Source organism: Vidua chalybeata, chromosome 3, assembly GCF_026979565.1.
Source record: "Vidua chalybeata isolate OUT-0048 chromosome 3, bVidCha1 merged haplotype, whole genome shotgun sequence".
Taxonomy (NCBI): domain Eukaryota; kingdom Metazoa; phylum Chordata; class Aves; order Passeriformes; family Viduidae; genus Vidua; species Vidua chalybeata.
The window spans coordinates 42167411-42180682 of NC_071532.1; positions in this window are offsets into that span (position 1 = coordinate 42167411).

The following is a 13272-nucleotide window of genomic DNA, read 5'->3' on the forward strand; positions in this document are numbered from 1 at the left end:
AAAAGAAAATTTTGACAACAGGAGAGAGAATGTATCTAGGGTGTGGGGGGTAGGTGTGACAGAAAGGTGGTTAGGACTGGGCCAAGCAAGGGCAATAGATGCAGCAGGAATCAGAGGTTACAGAGAGTGATCTGTAGAGATCTAATAGTGTGTATTAGTAACGGTTTTATCACTGATGGCAATTCCCAGCTGGCAATAATTCACATGCAGGGTTTTGTTTTTCTTGTGAGCTTTGTTTTTCTGTTGTTGGGTTGTTGGTTTGCTTTGCTTTGCTTTGCTTTTGGTTTCTTAAGTGGCAGCAACTCTAAGCAGAGCTCTCTTTCCTCTCTCCTTTTCTCAATGAGGACGGTATGGATTTTGAACTAATTTATGCCCGTCAGTTAGAGCAGTGAGGAGCAGTATGGAAATCTGAAGAGCATGTGCACATGGCAAATAGTTACATTTCTGCAGTGATGAGTGGTCTAATTCCTCTCTCTCACTGTATTTTTTTACACTGCAGTCAGTTCCAAGTGCCGTGTTTTGTGTTGTGAAGGGGAAAAAAAGACTCGAAGTATGTACTTTCATATCAAAAATTTCAGCTCAGAATTATAGGAAGGATCATTCTAAGGAAAAATAAAGACTGGATCTGAAAGTAAAGTTGATAGGACCTCTAGTTAAGGTATCCAACTGTTTGTTTTCCTGATTATGCCAAATATGGTTTGTTAATATCTCTGTTCAACTTTAGATCAAACTATAAATCTTCTCCACAGTACATCATTGCAACACTGGTTTAAAAATCTCCTTTTTCTGTCCTCTCACTTTATTAAATTAGGTGTAGTGGTATCAGCCTTTTTCCCCCTCCCTCTCCAGCCTCATAGATTCTTCCCCATTATGAGAACTCTAGGGAAAAAGAGTTGTAATTTAAACCACACCAAATTCATAATCCTATAATGTATCCTTTTTTTTCAGGATTTCTGTTGTAATTAAGAAAGCAAGACATTTTAATATTTCTTATCAGCTGGTAAAAGTAAATCCCTCAAAATGAAATTAGAAACAATGGTAGGCTGTAGGAATTTATAATTTCAGTATTATATGAAAACTCACAGCAATGAAAGAATCCAGCAGACTTTGTGCGGTAACTGTGTAATAAACTAGCCTCATGCCCAAAGCTCTTAGTGGCTCTGAACATCTTCCCTACATCTCCTCTTGCTGTGCCAAACAAACAAAACACCCAAAAAAAAACCAAAAAAACCACCAAAACAAACAAACAAAACCCAAACAAACTTCAAAGCACTTTAGGATATTTTTCTCCTCTTTCCCATGAGTTCAGTATAGTTCTGATAAGCATTTATCTATTCCAAAAGATGGTTTGAGAGGGCATTTATTACCAGTCTTTGTGGTTACTTCACTTTGTTAGCCTCGCAACAACTCACTTCTTACTCTCAACAGTCCGACTTGACTTACAGTAACAGCTTTCCAGAATCTGATTACTGAGAGCAGATTGCCAGGGGATCAGAGCTACAGGCTTTAAGGGTATTTGTCTTATTATCCCAGTGACACTGAGCAGACCCTTTCCTTTAGTGAGATCTACATTGGGATCAGATCTGGAAGATGCTGTCTAAGCTGGGCTGAGGTCATCTGAGGTAAAAATGATGGGAGCTCTAAATCTGCAGGTGAAACGGCACAGCGGGAAGCAAGCTGCTGAGCAGGAATGGCCGCGGGTGCACAGAAGTGGGAAGGACTTCTGCTTGCAGAGTGCAGTATATTGCAGATTCTCTAGCAATTCGTATCTGCCTCAAGGCCTTTTTGAGTGAGGAATGGTCATTGGTAATTCTAAAAAAAAGAATTCTTTATTTCTCTGTGAAATGGTCATTTGGAACAAACACAGAAGTTTCTATGTTCTATTCTATCAGGGGATGTTAGCAAAGAGATCATATTTCTTGCTTCTTTCTTCTGTGTTCTCCCTTAGCAAATGTGTATATGAGATTTTTTTTTTCCAGGCTGAATATAGAAGTCTGTTAGATAACATGTTTTCACTAGATAGATGTAGATTACACTGCTCAGGAGATAAACATTCCTCTTCAGCTGTAAATGACTATAATGCTGGCTGGGGGGGCATAATTTTATATTCAGATGTACCTGTGTTCTTGTAACAGGACCTTTCCTCTGCTGCAATGCAAATAGATTTGTGCCTGAACTGAGTTGCTGAATAATTAAGTTCAAAACTGAGGCTGTAAAAAGCCCCAATTCATACCCTTCAATTCAGTTGTGCCAAATGCCATTGTCCCATACTGCCCTCCGCCTGCCTGGAGCTCTGCCTGCCACTGCAAAGAGGCTGCACTCCTCTGCAGGCACTCAGAAGGGAGAGTGATGAGCAAATTTCAGCGGGGCCTCTTCTTTACAACAGCTGGGGTTGCACAGGATGGATGAGGCTACAGCGGTGCCTAAGAGCACAGCAGCCAGCCGAATTAAGACCAGGCCAGAGCTTGAGGGGAACATCCTTGTGTGGACCTGGATCTCTTTGTCTTGTGCTGAAATTGAGCCACCTCTGAGGTGGGACAGGGGAAATCATTTAACGGTATGTAATGTTATTTCTAAATGGTTTAGAGGAGAAAGATACTCTACGTAATTGAAAGTTCATTTAGGTGGAGAGAATGTAATTACCCGGCACAGTTAGAGGAGCAAAGCTATTATGAGGCTTTGATGAAAGTTGTCATCAGTTGTTTAATGGCCAACAAGCCACTAGAATTTTTGTTTCATATTTCATACAAGAACAGCACATCAGCAGCCACAGTGACTCCTAAATTCAGTGCAGGGACATTCAGCAATTACTGACTTAGAGGCAGATGTTCTACTACCTGAACTAAGATCATTGCTTCTTGCAACATTTTAGTACGTAGCACCTAAACAGCAACAAGTTAGCAACAAGTTTGGGACTTATTTCATATAGGCAACCTATTTTTTTAATGGTACAGACCAAGGAATATATTTGAAATACTGTCAGTATTTAAAAATTCAATACTTTCTATGCAGCAAACATAATGCTTGAAAAAAACTTCTTGGTGTAAGTACATGATACCAGATTTTTACCTGATGTGAACTTGGCAGAGATATTGTATCAAAGCAGTTTCCATTTCAAACAGTGTGAAAGCAATCCACCCGTCTTTTTTCCCCTTCTTCTCTGTTAGGAAAGCCCCTCTCAGGCAGCGCAAACTGTGTGGTTGTTTCTCTATCTCCTGCTCACGAACTGTATGTGCCTGCCAGGAGGGAGGGTGATCCTTATCAGTGTGTCCTGAGCTCATGCGCCTCTCAACACAATCATGCTTTTCAATTTATTGCAGACAGACATGATTGTCCCAGGTTGACATGTGGACTGAGAGAACGGTTCGGTTCATCTTCCCTCCCTGAAGTCCCTCTAGCTTTTCTTCATTGGTAGAGACATTGAGGAATAACTGTAATGCCAACAGCTGCCGTTGCCAGGTGGGAATTGTGCTGGAGTGCAGCAATTCCTGCACACACCTTAGGCACCTGCTCCAACATTGGAGAAAACTCAGATGTGACAGGATCAAACCATACAATAATCCAGTCAGTTCTTTGTCATTTTACAACTTGGTGCCATCTGGAGCATAGCACAGAGAGAGCCTCACCCAAAAAGCAATCTATAGTAAATGTTGAGGTTGCAAAAGGAAATGAAATTTTAAAAGTAAAACAAAAGGCTAAAGCCCCTGCAGGTGAAAATGCGACAGCAAATATCCACAAAGAGGGGAAGCTGCTAAGTCCAAACATCAGTGCTGGAAATGAGATCAGTTCAAGCTGATCCCTAATCAGTCACTGACAGGAACAAACAAGTATACAAATGAGTTGGAGGGAAAAACAAGGATTTATGAAGTATTTTTGGCAAGTCTGGAAAAATAAGAGTCATTCCATTTGGCAAATGTAATCTAAAGGCTTTTTTGCTTTTCTTTGTTGAGTTGTCCAGGGAAGATGGAAGCCTATAGAGACTGCCTGAATAAGAACCATCAAAAATAGGATTGCTATCAAGTCCAACACTTGCTGTGAAAATAGAAGTTGGTTTTAAGGCACATCAATAATTTTATTTCCACTTGCATCTCTAAAGAATGCTAAGGAGTTAGAAGCGGTGGAACCTTTTGAAGATCTTGTTTACAGGTTCAACAGGCAAAAGCAACTTCTTCCTTCTTAGCCTCCTTTGTCTCTTAGCTTCTTTTTTAAAATTGTAATATAGAGCATAAACAAATGTCATTTATACAAGGCCACAAACTCCTATACTATGAGAAATAAGATGTGGAGTGCAAGGTATGCATGCTTTGAGTTCAACTTACTGTTTTTAAATCACTTTGAGAGTGCAATTGCTCTTTAATTATGAGTTTTTAGAACTTTTTGGAAAACCAGTGACCTGGAATATCTTTTAGATATCTCACAATTATTGTCAAATTTCAAGAAAAAAAATCAAGAACCATCTCTTTTATTTTTCAATGCTAATGAAAACTTTTAGAATAGAATGAACATAATTTTGTCAGTGCTTTGAAAATAGGTTACTTGCATCCTGTGGCACACACTCTTTTGATGACGACATTTATGTTTACCAACTTTATTCTTGTCAACTCATGGTTTTCTCTGATATTGCTTTGAGGTAGAAAGAGGTAAAATGATAATTTGATATCACTTTGGTGAACTATCATAGATCAGAAGATAAACAGTAACTCATAAATACCATGATTTTTTAATAATTTCAGAACTGAAATATGTTGCTGTCTCTGCTCTAGACTTGATTCTGAAAATTAATTACTTTTAATTCTCATTCATTTAATGAAGTATCAACAAAGCCACAGTTAGCTAAAACTGTGAGAAGTATGCAATTTAAGATATGTTCCAAAATTTTCATAGGAAGATGCTTCATAATATGTTCTGGAGACCTCTGTCATTCCTAGAATAAGCCCCATGAGGCTTGATCCAAATGTCATGCAATTCGGTGTCAGTCTGTCCACTGGCTTCAGCTGTAGAGAGGATTGGGTTAGAGCCTATGTCTGAAACAGCGGGATGCCTCTAGTGTCTGAATGTTGGATGTTTCAGAGAAGAGCTGACAAACAATCTTGCTGTCAAGATTTCCTTAGGGGACTTCAGTCTTCAGAGCAATACTGATTCACCAAATAAACCTGGGAGGTGCATAATAGTCAGATAAAAAGGATGAAGAAAGATGGTGTTATTTGTAACACTAGCCTGTGTAAAGGACTCAATCAGTTTTATAAGAGAAAATGTAGGGAACTTGTAGAAGGCTTTCATTAAGCAATATTAATGGCGAAGTTCCATCACATTTCACAAACAGACAATGTCACTAAATGTGTGGGGTTTTTTTTTAGTGTGAGGGCAAGAACTTAATGTGTGATTTACAAATGCTACTTTTGATACTGGCAGTGATATGAGACGATCTGAAGAGCTGCAGGTGACCATGTCCTGGATTACTGTTGTACGATAACATCAGCATTTCGCTACCAAATACCCAACTTGTGCAGGTAAGGGCTTTTTACTCTCATCTTCACTGGTTTTCACACTATTGCTCCATCTTGCTGATACATTTGAGTGTGGTTCAGCCTTTCTCAATTTTGATCTTCATCTTCTTAAGAGTTTGGTTTGGGTTGGTTTTGGCTTTCTGGTTTGTTTTGTGGGGGTTTCCTGCTAGGTTTTTGTTTGTTTCTTCTAATCGCCATATAGAAATACCTTTACTATCACAGACTGAAGGGCCTGGTTTTATGTAATCACTCCTTTTCCTCAAAACATCTCCTAGAAGTGTTAAGTGCACTGCCACACTTATTTGAACTGCAGCATAGCAGGTAGGTTGTGTAATGCACTTCTCTAAATCAACTTGAGCAGATGGGAAGGAAAATAGCTTGAGCTAGCACAGCACAACTCCCCTTGGGCACTTTTCAGATGGAGGTGGCAGTGCAGCCTGGCAATGCCCTACTGTCTTTATTTTGTCCTCTTGAATGACAGAGGCAGCCTAGCCTGTATAAAGAATTATTCCCCCTGGCTCTTCCTCTCCTTCCAGTTTACACTGGGAGCACTGTACAACTACACTCTTTTAAATATTGCTTGTATGGTAATTTTTCTCAGCCATCACACATTGTTTCATTTCTACTGGTATTTAGGCAAAAAAGAGAGAAGATCAATAAAAAATTAAATAAGTGGGATATAAACAAGAACAACATAGGTTAAAAGGTGATTAAAAATAATGATATTAATAAGTCTTTTCTTATGCTTATTGGATAGGAAGCTCAGAGCTGTATGAAGAAATTAAACCTCATAAGTTTATTAAAACTCCATGATCATCACTAGTAAATTTATCCGAAACAGAAGGAACGGAACACTACCAAGCAAGGCTAAATGCATCACTTAATTCAACCTCACTGCAATCACTGAGGTCGTGAATTTGGGTTTAGCTGGCATCATCTGTTCTCTGGTGTAGAAGCAAATGGTTATATAAAAACAATGCAAAAATCAAGTTAGAACTGACTGTTTTTATGAACCATTAGAGAAAACAGGCTCCATGTTAAGTCAGTTGTAACAGAATCCACTGGTTTTGAGCAAAAGCTTCACCTGGAAAATTTGTTATTGTGAAATTAATTACATATATAAACGTCAGTAGTGGTGTCACAGGTTTTAAGTAGCAGGTCAGCTATTCAGTGAAGGAGGGACATAATCATGATCTGACCAGAGGTGCTACTTTTTCATGGTGCCTCATGAACAAGCAGCAGGAAGAGCTCAAATCTTTAGTTTAGTACCCTTGCCCCAGAGCAAGCCACGGCTGTACCTCAGAATCTGCCCAAAGAGCCATGAGAAGATTCGATTTTCTCCTGCCCTTGCTCTGATAATCCAACAGAAGTACCTGTCCTCTTTTTTCTTGTACTTCATCCAAGGATTCAGTTCACTTCCTTAGTTCACTTCAGTTCCTTCAGCCTTCTTTCCTCATATAATTTATTGATGTCAGTGGTTGAGAAATTGCTAGCTACTCTAAGCTTTTACAATTTTCAAAAAGACTACAGCCCTGTGTGCAAGAATATTCCCTTATGTACGTCCTCTGCAACTCAAATTGTGCTAGACCTAGTTTAGGATGACAGAAAAATGGGCCAAAGAGCTAATAAAGCTACAGAGAGTTTAAGCTGTCAAAGTCTCTATAGTCCAGGGACAAACCCCGTTAAAGAACCTGGAGCAGCAAGGTGCTGAGACAGATTTAAGCCTTTCTAAGCCAACTTGGTTGTGATTTTCCATACATGCAACGTTTGGGTTAACTTTGAATTCACTGGCTGTAATTCCTCCCAGTCCTCTTCTTTTTTCTTGAAGTTTCCTAAGTTTTATACTACTCTGCTCTGTATCACATTTGTATCTTAACCCAGCATTGTCTATTTCCTTCACATTTCTCAAACTCTTTTAAATGAGCCATTCCGCAACATTTTGCTGTACTTCCTCATCTTGCAAAGGTTGAATGTATTTTTTCCTACCTTTTTGAAGCTTCAGTGTAATGTGAAGCACCAGGGGTGCCCTTCCAGCTTTTATTTTCTCTACAGGAGTCTGTGCTTGGTTTACTGTCTTTGCGAAAGAGCAGAGTTCACAACTGACGTGAGAGGCTCAATTACGCTCCCACTCTCAGCACAGGTAGAGCCAATACATTTTTCATTACTGTGACAGGGGTTTCTATGGGTCTCATGATTTTTGTAGGGTTCCTTATGGGAAATTCAATGAGAGAGATGCTGGAAGATGATAAACACAGGATCAGCTTTGAGGGGGTTGTTTTGGTTGTGGAAAAGAGAGATAATGACCTTGAAAAAGAAGCAGTGAAATAAGAAAGAAGAGAGAAGAAAAGCCTCTTTTGAGGTTAGGTTCTCAGCAGGGAAGGAGGAGCTCAGTTTAAAGGTCATTGGGCCTTTTGCTGGAGCAAAAATAATGAGGAGGAATAGGCAAATTTGTTGGAGGACACTGCTCCAGTGGTATGGTGAAGTATGTAACCAGTGAGACAATAAAGAAATAAAAGAAAGATGTGGCAAAAGGAAATAAATGTTTTCTGTAAACAGTGTGGAGAAAAATAATACCCTTAAAACAGTAAGTAAAATTGTCAGCATGGTGAAAAGGAGAAGCTAAACAAAGTGGGAAAAGAGAAAAAGAAGAACATTTATACTGAAATGCATGTAGGGGAGAGGGGGCTCTGCTTCCTCTGTTTTTTTCTCAAGCTTCTATTAATGTATGTAGTGAAGAGCTCTTATTTTTCCATTCACATGTTTCTTTGCACCTTTCCACATAACTTTTCTATGTTTATGGATATATATCACAGAATCACAGAATATGCCGAGTTGGAAGGAACCCACAAGGATGATCGAGTCCAAATCCCAGCCCTGCACAGGACACCCCAAGGGTCACACCCTGTGCCTGAGAGCATTGTCCAAACGCTTCTTGAACTCTGTCAGGCTGGTGCTGTGACCACTTCCCTGGGGAGCCTGTTCCAGTGCCCAACCACGCTCTGGGTGAAGAACATTTTCCTAATATCCAACCTAAACCTTCCGTGAAACAACTTCAGGCCATTCCCTCATGTCCTGTCACTGGTCACCACAGAGAAGAGATCAATGCCTGCACCTCTTCTTCCTCTCACAAGGGAGGTGTAACTGCAATGAGGTCTTCCCTCCAGGCTGAACAGACCAAGTGTCCTCAGCCACTCCTCATATGGCTTCCCCTCAAGGCTCTTCATCTTCTTTGTAGCCCTCCCTTGGACACTCTCTAACAGCTTAATATCTTTCTTATATTGTGATGTGACTTACAGATGGGGTTATCCAATTTTACATCACTCTGAGAGTTTCCAGAGGCATTACAGCCTCAGCAGAACACAGCTGCATCTCATGCATCTCATGGTTTGCAGTGTGAACTGATGATGGGTAGTAGTGATGGACCCGCCACTCTGATACTCAGCTGTTGGAGAGGTTTCTTCTTTTCTTCAGCACATATCTCAGCATTTGATTTTTGACTGCTGCAGAGTCCAATCTTTCATTAAGAGCTTTTGGGGATTTACAGACTGTGACCTAGGTTTAATGTGCCACAACTATGCAACGTTTCCAGTGAAGACCTCCACTGTGCCATGTCCTAGACAGGAAAGGACTTTCAGTGGCCTTCAGGGAAAGGTTACAATTTCATCTTTTTCCCCAGGTGTTTGTCTGCAGGAATATGGAAGGATTGGATAGATGAGTACTGTGTTTATTTGGGGAAATACTGTCTCTTCTGCCTCTGGGCTGAGAGGAAATACATTTGGCGATGTGTTATTGTTAAACTATTTACGTGCTCTCTGGAGAGAGTCTTGTACACAGGGTACTGTGTCTGTCTGTAAGAGGAATAAACAGGTACATGCTACAAAGCCAGGATCTGTAGCAAGAACTCCACTCTTCATTGACAAGGAAAGTGCAAGTGACATTTACTCAGGAATTCACAGTAGTATTTTGCTCACAAAATATTGCACAGAGTGAGAAAAAACATCCCCTGAAGAAACAGATGAAGATGCATTCCTTAGGGATTGCTGTGTGATGGGACTTCAGGAGCAGTGGTCAGCACTGGTAGCCAGTGTCCCAAGAGCAATAACAGTTCTTTTGCCCAAGGCACAGCCATCACAAACAAGTAGTTCTACCTCTCTAAAATTGCGCAGAGGAGGAGACAATTAAAGGCAAACTTTGACATTTGGAAATTAGTCAGCCACCCTGTCTCATTCCTGCTTGCCTGCCTGTTTGGCAGCAGAGCTGGCTGGGGAAAATGTTTCTCTGATCACAGAAGGCTTGGATGCAAACTGGTAGATCTACAGCTGGAGTGTCTATCAGCATTACCTTCAATCAAAATTTTTCACTAATGAATTTAGTTTAGTGGTACAAAAAATAAAGACTTGGGTTAACATTTTGTCCTTCTTGGCCTTGTCTTCTTTTTCCCGTGAATGAACCTCACACACAGCCCACTGAAGGGGAGGTAGTTTCAACAAGCTGCTTACTGAAGAGCCACACTCCTCCCATGACTAGTACCTGCCTTCCCCCTGTTCAGTCCCATCCCATGGCCCTCCAAGGCATCCAACTATCTGTTCAAGACAAATTAATTCCAATCCCAAAATCTGTTTAATGTCCTTCTGTAGCCAAAACATGAACTTGAGGCTTGCTCTTCTTCAAGTTGTTGCCTATCTCGATGTCAAACGCTGCCTTTGCAGGAATTATCACCCTAGTTAATTACCTCTCCCTTCTTCCTTCCCATCTCACTGTTGTCCCTCTGCCATGCCACATGTGGCTCAGGCTCTTATCAGCAGTTCAGCCTCCTTCCCTGCAGAGATTGCAAGGCCTCAGGATGGAGAAAGCTGCTGCTGAGAGATGAGGAAAAGCTGAGAAGCAGTGAACCCCATGCAAATGTGAGTTGGAGAGGGCTCCTTTCAGCTTTCTACTCGCTGTCAGATGTGCTTCTTGTCAATCTCACAGCCCTTGAGAGAAAGTGGCAGAAGAGCTCTTACTGCCTCAGTTTGGCAAACAGACAGACAGGTAGGGCAGAGGGATGCATAGCTACAGATTAAGAAACAAGTATCTGAAGCCACTGGAATAAAGTTGAACAAAGCCAGAGAGCAATTATAAAAGACTGAGACTATAGACAGCTTTGCTCTGTGGCAACCTGAATCATGTTGAAAATAGTTTTTTGCTGTTGTTGCAATGGAATTGTTGGGTTTTGACAAATACGTCTTTCATCTGCTTGTTTCTTTTTTCTCTGACAGAGCTCTTTTTCACTAATTCAGATAAATTCTCTTTGCATTTCTGTACTGGAATAATTAAACTCTGAGATTATTCCCCTAAAGTGTGGGACTATGTGGCATCAATCATGTCTACCAGCAAGACCTTCTTCTTCTGTAGCAGCAGGAGTACTGGCTCAGCAGTGGTCTGTGAACAGAAGAGAGGCAACAGGTAGGGAGACACAACACCTTTTATTACACCAAATGACAGAGCTGAAGAAAGGCTCTTGTATGAAAAGTTGCCCATTTTCTCCAGTAGTGTGTGCTGATCTAATAAAAGATGGGATTTCTTCCTGCTAGCCTTGTGTGCTTACAACACCTGTGCTTTGATCAGAGCCTGCAGTTCACTTCAAACACTTCCCCAGGACATTTGTTTGTTTTAATCACCATTGGCTGTTTCTTTAGCTATCAAAGGAACTACTTTTGCTAGCTTTTGATATGGGGAATGCACCACTCTGTAATCAAATGATGTTTAGCTCATCCCTGAGCATCTAGAGAGAAACCTTGAACAGCAGTTAATGGCTAAATGAAAACACGTATTTGTTAACAGCTGTGCAGACCAAGGGTGGGGTGTACATGTATACAGTTTGTTGTGCTGTATTTGTATTGCTGAAAGGTCAAGGCATCTTTTTATTTTATATTACAGATTCAAGGCATACTGTCTTTACTTTTTACACAGACATGTACAATTAAAAAAATGCAGAAAAAAATTTCGAACTTATTTTTTTATAATACCATTCAACTAATGGAGTGTCTTAGAACATCACAAACCCACAGTTTATGGCTTACAGTGATCTTGTGATTGCCATTGTAATTATTATTAGTGGACTACAGATAGCTAAGTAAAACTATTTGAAATTTTAAATATTAAAGAGGAAGAGGCAGGCAGAAGTGAGTGTCTTTCTCATCTCACTGGGGTCACCTCAGAAGCCTCTTCTAGAATTCCTGCAGACCTCATTCACCCTTAATTCCCATACACCCTCTCTGGGTTGTGATGGAAATACAGAAAAGCTGGCTGTAATTACTCAGAGATGATCAACGGGTATGTCTTATGTAAATACACCCACACACAAAATTCACATGTATGAAAAAACATTCTACTCCTAGTTTGAGACCTCTGTTGTCTCAAATAATGATGTCACTGGTGATGTCACTACCCACAGGTAGTAATACAGGCCAACCTGTGTATCACCCAGTTTTAAGCTTAGAATGTCCAGCCTTTTGCCTGAGCAGGGGATGTTTGGCACGGGCCCTTGCACCTCAGACTAGAATATTGGTAATGATGGCTTCCGCTGAAGAAATGGTCGAACACACTGCCCTGCACAGCAATCCACAAAGTGATCCATCCAGTATTAGTGAGTTACTGAGATGAAGAGGAAGACCAGGGGAATGTTCCTCAGCACACCAGAGGCCATAGAGAGGACCAGTGCCCACAACGGGGCCAGTGCTGGACCATCTCCAGTGCAGGGGGAAGGCTGCTCCTGGCCCTGTGCCTGGGACAGGCACCATGGAGAACCTGCAGTCTCATTGATCCTCTGGGCAAGACGGTGGCAGAGGCGATGAAGGACCCTTGAGACAAGGGTGTGTGGCATATTTCAGCATATTTATACCATAGCCTTCCTTATTTCTGCTCTGTGTCCTTGGGGATGAGGGTCAGTTACAACTGAATGTCAGCTAACATCGCTACCCACAGCCATCGTATGAACTGAGAGGGCTGTTAGCAAGGCCAGAAATAACCTGACACCCAGAAGCAGGTAGGGCAGTGAGTGTGGGCTGGGGACCTGTTGTGCAACCTGTCCTTTTGCCAAAGGAATGATGCTCTCACCCCTTCTGCTCCAGTGTTGACATTTGCAGTATCTCTCCAGCCCCCCACTGCTGGTGCTGCTGTCACTTCAGGCAGCAAAGTCCCTGCAGGTAGCATTTCCCACCTGAAGCCAGCTTGACCCACCAGAAGGGTGGGTGTCATGGGTAACCTTGCTAGCTGCCTAGAGCAGCTTGGGCACAGCAGGGTAGTGGACAGCAGGTCCCCGCAGCCAAAGGCACCTGCCCCGTGGAGGGATGAGCCATGGTCTCCACGTGGAATCAATCCCACCCTCCATTTCTTGCTTGGTGACCTGTGCTGTGCACAGATCATGAATGGAGACTCTCTTCTACCAAATCAGAAAAGAAAAAAAAAAAAAAAAAAAAAAAAAAAAAAAAAAAAAAAAACAAAAAACAAACAAACAAAAAAAAAAAAAAAACAAAAAAAAAAAAACAAAACAAAACAAAAAAAAAAAAAAAAACAAAAAAAAAAAAACCCCAAAAAAAAATCAAATGCAGCAGCGTTTGAGCTGGAGATATTCCAAATATCAGGAACAAATAGAAATCACGGTGCTCTCTTTGTACAAAACATTTGTGGTGCTGTTAAATAAGCCACTACAAATGCTGTAATGTTCCACTGATTTTTTGTTACTCAACAACTACTGTGGTGGTTGAGCAGTGAATAGGCTAAG